The sequence below is a fragment of the Callorhinchus milii genome, unplaced genomic scaffold (genome assembly GCF_018977255.1).
Source record: "Callorhinchus milii isolate IMCB2004 unplaced genomic scaffold, IMCB_Cmil_1.0 Scaffold25, whole genome shotgun sequence".
NCBI lineage: Eukaryota > Metazoa > Chordata > Chondrichthyes > Chimaeriformes > Callorhinchidae > Callorhinchus > Callorhinchus milii.
In genome coordinates, this window is record NW_024704766.1 from 8,475,985 (window position 1) to 8,488,044 (window position 12,060).

Sequence of the window (12,060 nt, forward strand, 5' to 3'; positions counted from 1 at the left end):
AGTTGTTATTCTGTGCTCTGGTCCCGAGAGGAGAGGGTGACATCACTGTGACCTTCTGCTGAATGTGAAGCTGAAACAGCAAATCAACACCACACAGATTTGGAAGACAAAGGAATATTCTATTAAAAATAAATAAATATCCACTAAGAGACATTATTTTGCCCCTAAATCGTATTTACTGGGGAATGGCGCTCCCTGTGGGGAGGACTCTGTCAACATGGATGATCTTAAGACGGCTTTAAAATAAGAGCAGTGACGATATTAATTTGAGACGATAGTGATAACGGTTGATTTTGACCCCCGAAAAAGACTCAAAGTCACTGCCTCGGTTCCAAAATGGTAAATTAAAATTAAACTCAATTAGTCGGGGAATCGCACAAAAAAACGAAATAACCCAAACAATTGCAGGTAAAGAGGCAAATACACTCACCGGCGGCCTGAGCCGATCCGAGAGGAGGAGAGAGGAGGGGACCCGAGAGGAGGGGACCCGAGAGGAGGGGACCCGAGAGGAGGAGAGCCGAGAGGAGGGGACCCGAGAGGAGGGGACCTGAGAGGAGGGGACCCGAGAGGAGGGGACCTGAGAGGAGACCCTCAGCCACTTGTACAAAACAGGTAATAATCTTAGAGAAGGTTAATGAGAAGCGCCGCTCTCTCCGCTCTGCGCTCTCTACATCTGAATTCAGCAGAAACATAAATTCCTGGAAAAGATCACATTCACAGACGGATCAAAACTATATACTCCGACACCGAAACCCCATAACAAATAACGCGGTGCGGACTGTACCCGCGAGACATCCCCTAAACACACGGACTGTGAACAGTGATTCTGCGCAGTGGGACATCGGCGCTCACAGAGAGATACCACTGACCCCCGAACCCCACAACAGCACTGACCCCCGAACCCCACAACCCCATTGACCCCCAAACCCCACAACAGCACTGACCCCCGAACCCCACAACACCACTGACCCCCTGAACCCCACAACACCACTGACCCCCCAACCCCACAACAGCACTGACCCCCGAACCCCACAACCCCATTGACCCCCTGAACCCCACAACACCACTGACCCCCCAACCCCACAACAGCACTGACCCCCGAACCCCACAACAGCACTGACCTCCGAACCCCACAACACCACTGACCCCCTGAACCCCACAACAGCACTGACCTCCGAACCCCACAACACCACTGACCCCCGAACTCCACAACACCACTGATCCACCCCCACAGCCCCCACCCACAGCCCTGTAGCTCAGTGGTTAGAGCACTCGCTTTGCAAGTGAGAGACCTGAGTTCAATTCCAGGCAGAGGGTGAAACCTTGGGCAAGTTTCCTTACTCCACACAGAGCCTAATAATAATCCCTCCAAAACAAAAACAATAATAAATTGGTTATTTTCAATCCACGACTGTCTGTGGGACATTGCTGTGCGCAATTGGCTGCCGCGTTCGCCCACAAATATACAGTATATTCCGTGAAGTGCTTTGAGACGTCTAGAAGACATGAAAAGCGCTATATCAAGTGCAAGGATTATTATTATTATTATTATTACCTCACCCTGGATGAGCATATTTCTATCCTAGAGTTCAAAGAAACCTGGCTGTCATCCGATGACCCTGTCCCCCTCATCGAAGCCTCCCCCACAACTACACATTCAACACACCCTCCCCCACCCCGCCCCAACCGTCACAACGGTGGGGTGGCCCTCATCTCCCAAACCTCCCTCGGTCTACCCTCTACTCCTTCGGCTGTTTCCCCTCATTTGAGCACCTCACCCTCTATCATCCCCCCTCTTCTACCTCAAGATTCTCCTAGTTTATCGCCCCCCAAACCTCCTGGCTCCTTCCTCAAGGATATCTCCTGCTCCTCTCATCCCTGTCCCTCTGCACTGAACTCTGTTCATCAGGGGTGACTTCAACCTTCACCTCAATGCCTCCTTCCCCATCTCCTCTGACTGCACTGCCCTCCTCTCCACCCTAAGCCTCACCCTCTATATTAATTCCCCCAAACCATCATCCATTACAACAACAACAACAACAAGATTCCATTTATAGAGCGATTTTCACGTCGGGAGGACGTCCCAAAGTGCTGGACAGTTGGGTCAGGACCCGAGCAGGGGGGGAAATGCTCAGGGTGAAGGGAGGGAGCGAGGAAGGGGGGAAATGGTCAGGGTGAGGGGAGGGAAGGGAGGCAGCGAGGAGGGGGGAAATGGTCAGGGTGAGGGGAGGGAAGAGAGGGGGCGAGGAGGGGGTAGAGAGTTGAGAGGGGAGCTGAAGGCACGGTCAAAGAGAAAGGTCTTGAGACCGGCCTTGAAGGAGGAAAGGGAGGAGGCGGTGAAGGCACTGGGGATGGAGTTCCAGAGCCTTGGGGCTGAAGGCCCGGCCACCGATGGTAGGTCGAGTGGGGCTGGGCATGTGGAGCAGACCGGAGCCAGAGGAACGGAGGGTACGGGCAGGTAGATAGGGGGATAGTAGGTCGGAGAGGTAGGAGGGAGCAAGGCCGTGAATGGCCTTGTAGGTGAGGGTGAGGATCTTGAATTCGATCCTCTGGGGGATGGGGAGCCAGTGGAGGCGAGCGAGGGTGGGAGTGATGTGTTCCCGAAGCCTGGTGCGGGACAGTACACGAGCTGCAGAGTTCTGAATGACCTGCAGTGTGGAGGGAGGGCTTGGAAGCCCGGCGGGGAGAGAGTTCCCATAGTCCAGCCTTGAGGTGATAAAGGCGTGGACCAGAGTTTCAGCAGCGTGAGGGGTGAGGTAGTGCCGTAGTCTGGCGATGTTTCGGAGGTGATGGAAGGCGGTGCCAGTTGTGGCGCGGATGTGGGGAAGAAAGGACAACTCAGGGTCGAACAGAACGCCGAAGTTCCTGACCGGCTTTGAGAGGTGGAGAGTGCAGCCTTGGATGCTGATGCTGTCAGCGCCAGAGGTGCGGAGGCGTTGACGTGAGCCAATCAGGAGAGCCTCAGTTTTACGTACGTTGAGCTGAAGAAAGTTGTCTCTCGTCCAGGACTCGATGTCGGACAGACAGCTGTCAGGACATAGGTGTTCGTGGAGTTGAGGGTAGAGGACAAGGGCCTTGAGGTTGAGGTGGGAGGACAAGCGGTGGAGGAGGATAGCGTGGTCGACCGTATCGAATGCTGCCGATAGGTCGAGGAGGACGAGGAGGCAGAGGGAGCCCTGGTCGCAGATGGTCAAGATGTCATTGGTGACCTTGACCAGGGTGGTTTCTGTGCTATGGGCAGCACGGAAACCCGATTGAAGGGGTTCGAATAATGAATGGGTGGAGAGGAAAGAGCGCAGCTGGGAGGCGACAACTCTTTCAAGGACCTTGGACAGGAAGGGAAGGTTGGAGATGGGCCGGAGATTGATAGCTGCGACGCATCAAGGGAGGGTTTTTTCAAAGTGGGAGTGATGATGGCAGTTTTTAAGGGAATGGGAACAGAGCCAGAGGAGAGGGACAGGTTGATGATGTCTGTGATATGTGGGGCAAGGAGGTGGAGCTGGGAGATAAGGAGTGGAGTGGGGATGGGGTCAAGGGAGCAGGTGGTGGGTTTCAGGGATAGGATGAGTTTGGTGACAGAGGGTGGGGAAACGGGTACGAAGGTGTGCAGGGGGAGATGGGAAGGAATCGGAGTGTGGGAGGGAGGGGGTGGGGGGTGGGTGGGTGGAAGTTGGAGGGGGAGTGACCGCGGAGCGGATTCCCTTGATTTTGGATTCAAGGAAATCCAGCATCTCCTCGCAGTGAAGGTTGGAGGAGATGACCTGCGCGGGGTGGCCGGGGGGACGGAGGAGTCGGGATGTGGTAGAAAACAGAAGCCTGGGGTTGTTCTTCGCCTCCAGGATTATCCTGGAGTAGAAGGACGACTTGGCCGAGGCTAGAGTGGAGCGGTAGATTTTGAGGAGGTCCAGCCAGATTTGTCGGTGGACCGTTAGGCCAGATTTGAGGCAGGTGCGTTCAGCGGCCCGCACCTGGCTTTTCAGTGAGCGGAGGTGGGTGGTGAACCAGGGGGAGGAGCGAGAGTAGGAGACAGTTCGGGAGGTGATGGGGGCAAGAGTGTCGAGTGTGGAGGAGAGGGTGTTGTGGAGGAGGGTGAGAGGAGAAGAGGGGTCAGTGAGGGTTGAAGGCCAGAGGGAGAGGAGTTCAGAGGACTCCAAGGCAGTGGTTAGGGATTGTGGGGGTAACTTCTTCCAGGGGCGGAAGAAGAAGGTGGTAGGTCTGGTGGAGGTGGGTAGGAGGGTGGAGGTGGTGAAGGAGATGAAGTAGTGATAGGAGACGGTCTTGTCGCTAATGGTGACATCCGAGACACTGAGGACCCGGGTGAGTACCAAATCAATTGTGTGGCCGTGACGGTGAGAGTGGGAGTTGATGTGGAGGGAGAGGTTGAGCGAGGAGAGCAGGGAAGAGAAGTCCGAGGAGATGGAGCAGGAGGTGGTGAAGTGCAGGTTGAAGTCGGCCAGGATGATGAGGCGATCAGCGAAGAGGCAGAGATGTAAGTAATGTAGAAATATCGAAGATGAAGATGGGAGAGGGGTTAGGAGGCCGGGAGAGTAGGAGGATTTTGAGTGAGAGGAAGGAGGGGTGGGAGAGGGTGAGGTGCTCAAAAGAGGGGAAAGAGCCAGAGGAGTAGGGGGATAGGGCAAGTGGTGTCCTTGAGATAAGGGCTACACCACCGCCACAGCGGTTGGGGCGAGGGATGTGGTGGGAGGTGTAGCCGGGTGGTGTGGCCTCCGTGAGGGGGAAGGTGTCGCCTGGGGTGAGCCAGGTTTCCGTTAAGGCCATGATGTCAACGCTCTCATCAAGGATGAGATCGTTGATGACCAGGGCCTTGTTACAGAGGGAGCGGACGTTTTGTAGTCCGATGTGGAGGGAGCGGTTGACAGAAGGGTGTGTGGGGAGGGAGGGGGTCCAGGTTGTGAGGCAGGGGTGGGGGGAAGGGGGATGAGGGAGGAGAGGTTGGCTCCCCGGGTCTGTGTCCGGGGTGGCTGGCGAGTGTGGTGGGGAATGGGGCAGTCGTTGTGGTTGCTGCTGGACAGCCAACGCCGAGTGCCACGGTGAACCCGGCGGAGGATTCCCAGGCTGGTTGTGGGAGGGTCAAGTGGGGATAGAAGGCGAGAGAGACGGAGAGAGAGGAGGACAGAGCGAGAGAGATGCAGAGTGGGGAGGGTTTGGGGGGAGAGAGGAGGGGGGAGGGAGGGAGGGGGCGAGGGTCAGAGCGGCAGCCATAATGCGCACGCGGGGACCGGGAGCGAGCGGTCAGGTGGATGGCATTAGCCCATAGGCTGGGGCTGGGGCAGCCAACCCAACAGGACCATGGTGGGCCCTGATGCGAGCCCCGGTGGTGGGGGGGGGGGGGCGGCGCAGAGGTTATTTTTTGTTGCGCGCGCACACTCGTGAAACTAAACTATGACGTCAGCGGTTCCCCCGCGCCGCCCCCACAGACCCCACCCCTTCCCCCCCCCCGAGCTGCACTCCCTGCCGCCTCGTGCTTTAGTACCTGTGAAGGTAGGCCCAGGCTCCTCTCCGCGGTGTCCTGCCGCCGCTCCCCGTGTGGCTGCACTCCCTGCCGCCTCGTGCTTTAGTACCTGAGAAGGTACCTAGATAGCTCTGGTATGTCCATCACAGGCAAGCCCATCTCTGACCACTTCTTCATCTCCCTCTCTTCCTGTATCCCCTACTCTACTCCAAGCCCTCCACCATCTTTTTCTACCCATGGAAAAACCTTCTGCCTGAGTCCCTCACAAACGCCTTCTCATCCTCGGACCTTCTCTCCCTCTGGTCCATCTGAGACCCATCTCTGGCCTTCCACCTGCAGCGTTCCTGAAGCAGCCATCAAGTTGCTAAATGATCGTCTCTCCTCCACCTATAATTCCCTTGTCCCCCTGAAATCCAGGACCATCTCCAATTCTACTTGCTCCCCCTGATGCAACAGACATCCACCCCCTCAAATCCCAAACCCGGTTGCTCGAGTGCAGATGGCACAAAACCGGCCTCACATTTCACTGGCAGCTGTGCCTCGAGCATCTTCATACCATATCGCTCCCTCTCGCAAGCTGAAACCGCTTTCTATTCACATGTCATCCTCAAGACCAAAATAAACCCCAAAATCCTGTACTCTACCACCTACCACCTCCTTCACGCCCCCTTTCAAGCACTCTCGATCCTCATTTCAGATGCCAAGTGCAAAGAGGACCCGGACATCTTTGTGTCCAAGATAGACAACAGCCTCTTCCTCCTCCCCTCTCCCATGTTACGTGCCACTCCCCGTGCCCTTCCCTCCATGCTAACTTCACCACCCACAGCCATACCGCAATCCACACCCTACACTCCTTTGCCCTCATATCCCTCCTTCCTTTCCCTCACCATCACCCAGGTGAAGCCCACCATTTGCTGTCTCGACCATCTCCCCACCCAACTTCTGGTCACTTAACTCCCCCTCCTCTGCCCACTGCTGGCTGACACCAATCAACCTCTCCCTCCACTCCCTACTTGAGCCCCTCCAATCCAGTTTCCACCCTGTCCACAGCACAAAGACAGCACTTATCAAAATAACAAATGATGTCCTCTTTCTCTGTGACAAGGGCTCCCTCCGCCTTCTCGTTCTCTTCGATCTCTCCACGAGTTCAACACAGTTGATCATGCCATCCTCCTCCACTGGCTCTCCTCCGTCATCCACCTCAGTGGGATCGCACTCATATGGCTTGAGTCCCACTTAACCAACCGCCAATAATACATCTCGGCAAATTTTTCCTCCCACCCCTGTCCTGTCACCTGCGGGCTACCCCAGGGCTCCATTCTTGGCCCCCTTCTTTTCCTTATCTACATGCTCCCTCTCAGTGATGTCATCTGAACACATGGGGTCAACTTCCACATGTATGCGAATAGCACCCAAATCTACTTCTCCTCCTCAGCTGTGACTCCCAGTCCGTCTATGTCCTGTCAGCTTGTTTGACGCACATCAAGGCCTGGATGAGTGCAAATTTCCTGCAGCTGAGTGTCAGCAAGACAGAAGCCGTACTCATTGGCTTCCGTCAACGTCTTCTCTCCTGCAGGCTTGAACTCCTCAACCTCCCCTAAGACTCACCGAACCCATGCGCAACTTAGGTACCAGATTATAAAATGGGACACATTAGTCCTGAATGTAGATCGAAAATAGAATGGCAGATCTGTGGTAAAATGGTGCATATGATGAAAAATTGTGAACAGAAATGAAAAGATGAAAAGAGAGAAAAGTGCCAGTTTGGATCTTGGTAGGACAAATGAATTCAGCATTGAAACATTTTCATTTACTGGAAGCCTTTTCATTTACTGAAAGCAGTCCTGGTCAGGGAACGGATGTGAAATAGAAAGATCTTGGTAGGACAAATAAATTTAGAATCAGGAAAGTTGTGAGGGGAACTGAGAGCTAAGGCCAGGCAGAGACAGGTCCTAGTGACCCTTCGATATACCTCTAGACCAAACAGGGAGATGATTCATTGGCTTATCTCAGGGGTGGACAAAAGACGGCCCGCGGGCCATATCTGGCCACCAAATGATTCTATCCGGCCTGCCAATAGAAAAAATTATAGTTGGTTTAGTCCCGGAAAGTGGCACAAAATTGGCATTTGAATCTGACCGGGAACATCAGCCAATCACACGGCTTAGTTGTGCGCCGCTCCCTTAAGTGTTGAATCAGGCTGACGTCAGGAATGTACGGATCGGCAAATTTTCAAACACGTGCGCGTGGCAACCGCGGCAATAGTTTTCACTGAAGAGGACGTTCTAAATGAGTTTATGAAAGAAGCGGAAAGTGGACGCTGAAGGCCGAATATTCAACAAAGAATGGACTTCTCAATATTTTTTACCAGTGTGGGTGGAAAATAACAACAACAAGATTGCAATTGTATAGCACCTTTCACGTTGGGAGGACATCCCAAGGCGCTGGACATTGTACAGCATTTTAGACCCAAACTGGGGTCAGGGGCGGAGAAGGGAGGGGAGGGGAGGGGAAGGAAGGATGGCCGATGGCTTGGTCGAAGAGGAGGGTCTTGAGGCGGGACTTGAAGGAGACTAAGGATGAGGAGGAGTGATTGGGGGATGGAATTCCAGAGGTTGGGGATAGAGTGGCTGAAGGCTCTCCCGCCAATGGTGGGGGGGGCGGTGGGTTGGGGGACGTGGAGCAGCCAGAGCCGGCTGAGCGGGTTGGTAGGGGGTTAGGAGGTTGCAGAGATAGGGTGGGGCGAAGCCATGGAGGGCTTTGTAGGTGAGACCAGCATCTTGAATTGGATCCTCTGAAGGATAGGGAGCCAATGGAATAGGGCGAGAATGGGGGAGATGGGGTCACGGAGTTTGGTGTGGGAGAGGACATGGGCAGCAGAGTTCTGGATTATCTGCAGTCTGTGGGGGGAGAAGTTGGGAAGGCCGACAAGCAGGGCGTTTGCATAGTCGAGCCTGGAGGTGATGAAGGTATAAACAAGAGGCCTGAGGGGTGAGGTAGTGGCGGAGTCGGGCGATGTTACGGGGGTGAGGGAAGGCAGAGCGGGTCATGGATTTGATGTGGGGAAGAAAAGACAGTTGAGGGTCGAACAAGACACCTAGGTTCCTGACTGGCGGTGAGTTGTATGTGCAACCATGGAGGTTGGTAAACAAATAAAACAACATAAAAAAAATAAAAATGAATTAACAAATAAATAAAGAAAATAAAAACAGTGTGCAGTTACAAAATAAAGTAAGCAATTTTGCATGTTTTTCACTGGCACTCGATGAGAGTTGTGATATCAAAGACAAAGCCCAGTTGATCATTTCTATTCGAGGTATCACCAGACATTTTGAGCTCACAGAAGAATTGGCATCAATGCAGTCAATGAAAGATACAACAACTTTTTGGAGGCAGTAAATATGTGTATCTTAAAATTAGGAGTGGAGTGGAAAAAATTGGTGAATGTGACCACTGATGGAAGCCCAAATCTAATAGGCAAAAATGTTGGGTTAATGAAAAGAATTCAAAATCAAGTCAAAGAAACAAATCCAGAACAGAATATTGTTTCTCTACACTGCATTATCCACCAAGAGGTCCTCTGTAAGAGTGTTCTAAAACTAAACAATGTCGTGGACACAGTTACAAAAATGGTCAATTACTTTGGAGCAAGAGGATTAAACCACAGGCAATCTGTAACTCTGCTTGAGAAATTGGAATCCGAGCACACGGATGTTCTGTATCACATGAGTGTAAAATGGCTTAGTTTAGGAAAGGTCTTGAAAAGAGTGTGGGAACTGAGAAAAGAGATTGATTTATTTTGGGGCATGAAACAAAATGATTTGGATTTCCCACAACTGAATAGTGCAAATTGGCTCTGATTTCGCATTTGCCGTTGATATCATGGGCCACATGAATGAACTGAATTCAAAACTGTAACCGAAGAGGGCCTTTGTGCATGATTTGTATTGCAGTGTCAAGTCATTTATGACAAAATTATTTATTTTATCACGTCAGATAGGAAACAGGCAGTTCGCCCACTTTCCAATTTTGGGGCAGATTACTATTTGCGATCAAAGCCTTAAAAAGTATGCTTCGTCACTACTTGACTTATATGCTGAATTTTCTCACCGATTCCAGGATTTCAATTTGATTGAAAATGACCTCTTTGGTCTCTTCACCTTTCTGATATGATATTGACAAAGCCCCATTTGACCTCCAAGTCGAGTTTATTGACCTGCAATGTGATCCATTGCTTGCCGAGCAATTCAATTCAGTGTTGCTTCCCAGTTTTTACGCTTCTCTTAATGAATATCTTTCCAAAAATGAAGGCTCATGCCCGGAGGATGCTTGTGCAATTTGGATCAACATACGTATGCGAGGAGACATTTTCTGTGATGAAATTCAATAAATCAAATCATAGATCTGTGATGACCGATGACCACCTTGCAGCAGTACTCCGCATTGCAACAATGGAGACGATGCCTGATTTCAATTGTCTGGTTAACGCACATCAGCGCTTTCATTCTTCCCATTGAGTGAGCATCTCACATTCTCATCAATATGTGAATAAATTAATAAATATTGAATAAATGTCTGCTCAATGAGTTGTTTTTATTTAACCTAATTTTAATGAATGTCAATTATACATACTTTATTTTATGCATGTACAAATGTAAGCCTTGACTTTGAGCTATTATTATTTGCATCTATATTAAGTGTGTGGCTCCAAAGCTTACCAGAACTCGTGAAGTGGCCCTCCAGCCAAAATAATTGCCCTCCCCTGGCTTATCTGAAGGCACTGAAAACAGTTAAGTCTACTTAATACTTGTGAGGAGTTAGAGAAGATCAAAATGCCCTTAACTCTCTCCACAACTTTTTGCAGATCTCCCTGCTGGAGCAAAAATAGGATAATACCGATTGGAATGACTTAACTAATAAGGTTAAAAGAAGTTAAAATAAGGTTAAAAGAACCAATTAAAAATCACAGAAAAAATATTAAAGTAAGGAAATAAGAATGTTCTGGGGAGATTTATTGAAAAAATTGGGTTATAAAAGAAATTTTAAAGTTACAAAATGTCTCAGTTTTATGTATTTTGTGTTTATGTAATTTATGTATTAAAGTAAAAAAACATGGTAGGTCTGACTCTGCTCTGGATGCAGAGTATGAGCCAAACTCTACCGAGGTTCCATATGTATTGGATAATAACAATGTAAAGACAAGGGAGAGAAAGACTCTGCAGCAGAGAATGTTACAAGTTGAAAGAAAGAAAGAAGGAAGAGATAAATAAAAATAATAATAATAATCTTTGCATTTGATATAGTGCTTATCACATCTTCTAGATGTTTCAAAGCGCTTTGCAGAATAGACTGTAAAGTGAATTGACTGTATATTTGTGGGCGAAACGCGGCAGCCAATTGCGCACAGCAGTGTCCCACAAACAGTAGTGGATTGAAGTGACCAATTTTTTTTTTTTGAAGGATTATTATCAGGGGTGTGGAGTAAGGAAACTTGCCCAAGGTTTTGCCCGGCCGGGAATCAAACCCAGATCTCTCACTTGTGAGGCGAGTGCTCTAACCACTGAGCTACAGGACTCCTGAAAGAAAGAAAGAAAGAAAGAAAGACAGAGAGTGAAAAAAAAGTAAGAAAAACATATGAACTTAAGAACATAAGAAATGGTAGACGAAAAAGACCAAGGTCCATACAGTTTACCTTCCACCTTCCTGGCGGTCGCTGCACATGTCCCAAACTCCCTATGTACTATATCCCATAAAGTTATTTCCTAAAACAAAACTATCTAATCTGTGTTTGAAAGAATCAACACTTCCTGCTTCACGGAGGGAGCCTGTTCCACAGGTTTACTAATCACTCACTGAAATTTATCCCCCTTCAATCGCAGGCTGTATCCTCTGATCCTGTGGAAAAAGAAATTCAATGTGAAAAAGGACAGTTAGAACACCAGAAAAAGCAAAGTTTTAAAGAGTGAGTATAATGTTCTTTGGAAAAATTGTTGCAGCTTTGTGCTCAAAACTCAGTGACCAAAATTTATTTGAAATTTGCTCCCATGACTGTGTAGGGCTGTGAATTTATGGTATGATTCAAGAACATGCCTTGCACATGTCATACATAAAATGACACAATTGTGGCAAACATTCCAGGATAAATAAAAGAAGGGTAGCGACAATTAACCAGTCAAATGGCAAAGGCAAATTTGAAAATCAAATTTATCAAAAGCAAAGTGATCCCCAAATTCACATTACATGCATGACAGCTACCAAGGCCTCCGCGGACTAGGTTTCTGTGGCGAATGTTGCAGCCTTCAAATGGATATTAGTGGAAGGCAAACAGGCACAACATGATAAAAAAAAGAGTGAATATGTCAGATGTTTTGGCATTGCAACAGTTAACCACAGTAAAGTACAGAGAGATGATTATGCTGAAGGTTGCAATCTGTAATCTTGTACACATTTGTAAGGTGTTACCACAAACATATGTGTTCCAGAGATTTAGTACCAGTACCCAATTAGTAAAAGGAAGTGCCCAATTAGTAAGATTTACTAAGGTGTCTTTGACCAACAGAGAACTCAAGGAAAGATAAAGATTTCCT

At 49.6% G+C, this 12,060-nt stretch overlaps 1 long non-coding RNA gene across 1 annotated transcript; it reads left to right on the forward strand.

Moving 5' to 3' along the window:
* The first annotated feature begins 540 nt into the window (after nt 1–540).
* LOC121850808 lies at nt 541–11,390 on the forward strand. The gene is made up of 2 exons (XR_006085782.1): nt 541–612; nt 11,353–11,390. It is a non-coding gene; the product is annotated as an uncharacterized LOC121850808 (long non-coding RNA).
* The last annotated feature ends 670 nt before the right edge of the window (nt 11,391–12,060 follow it).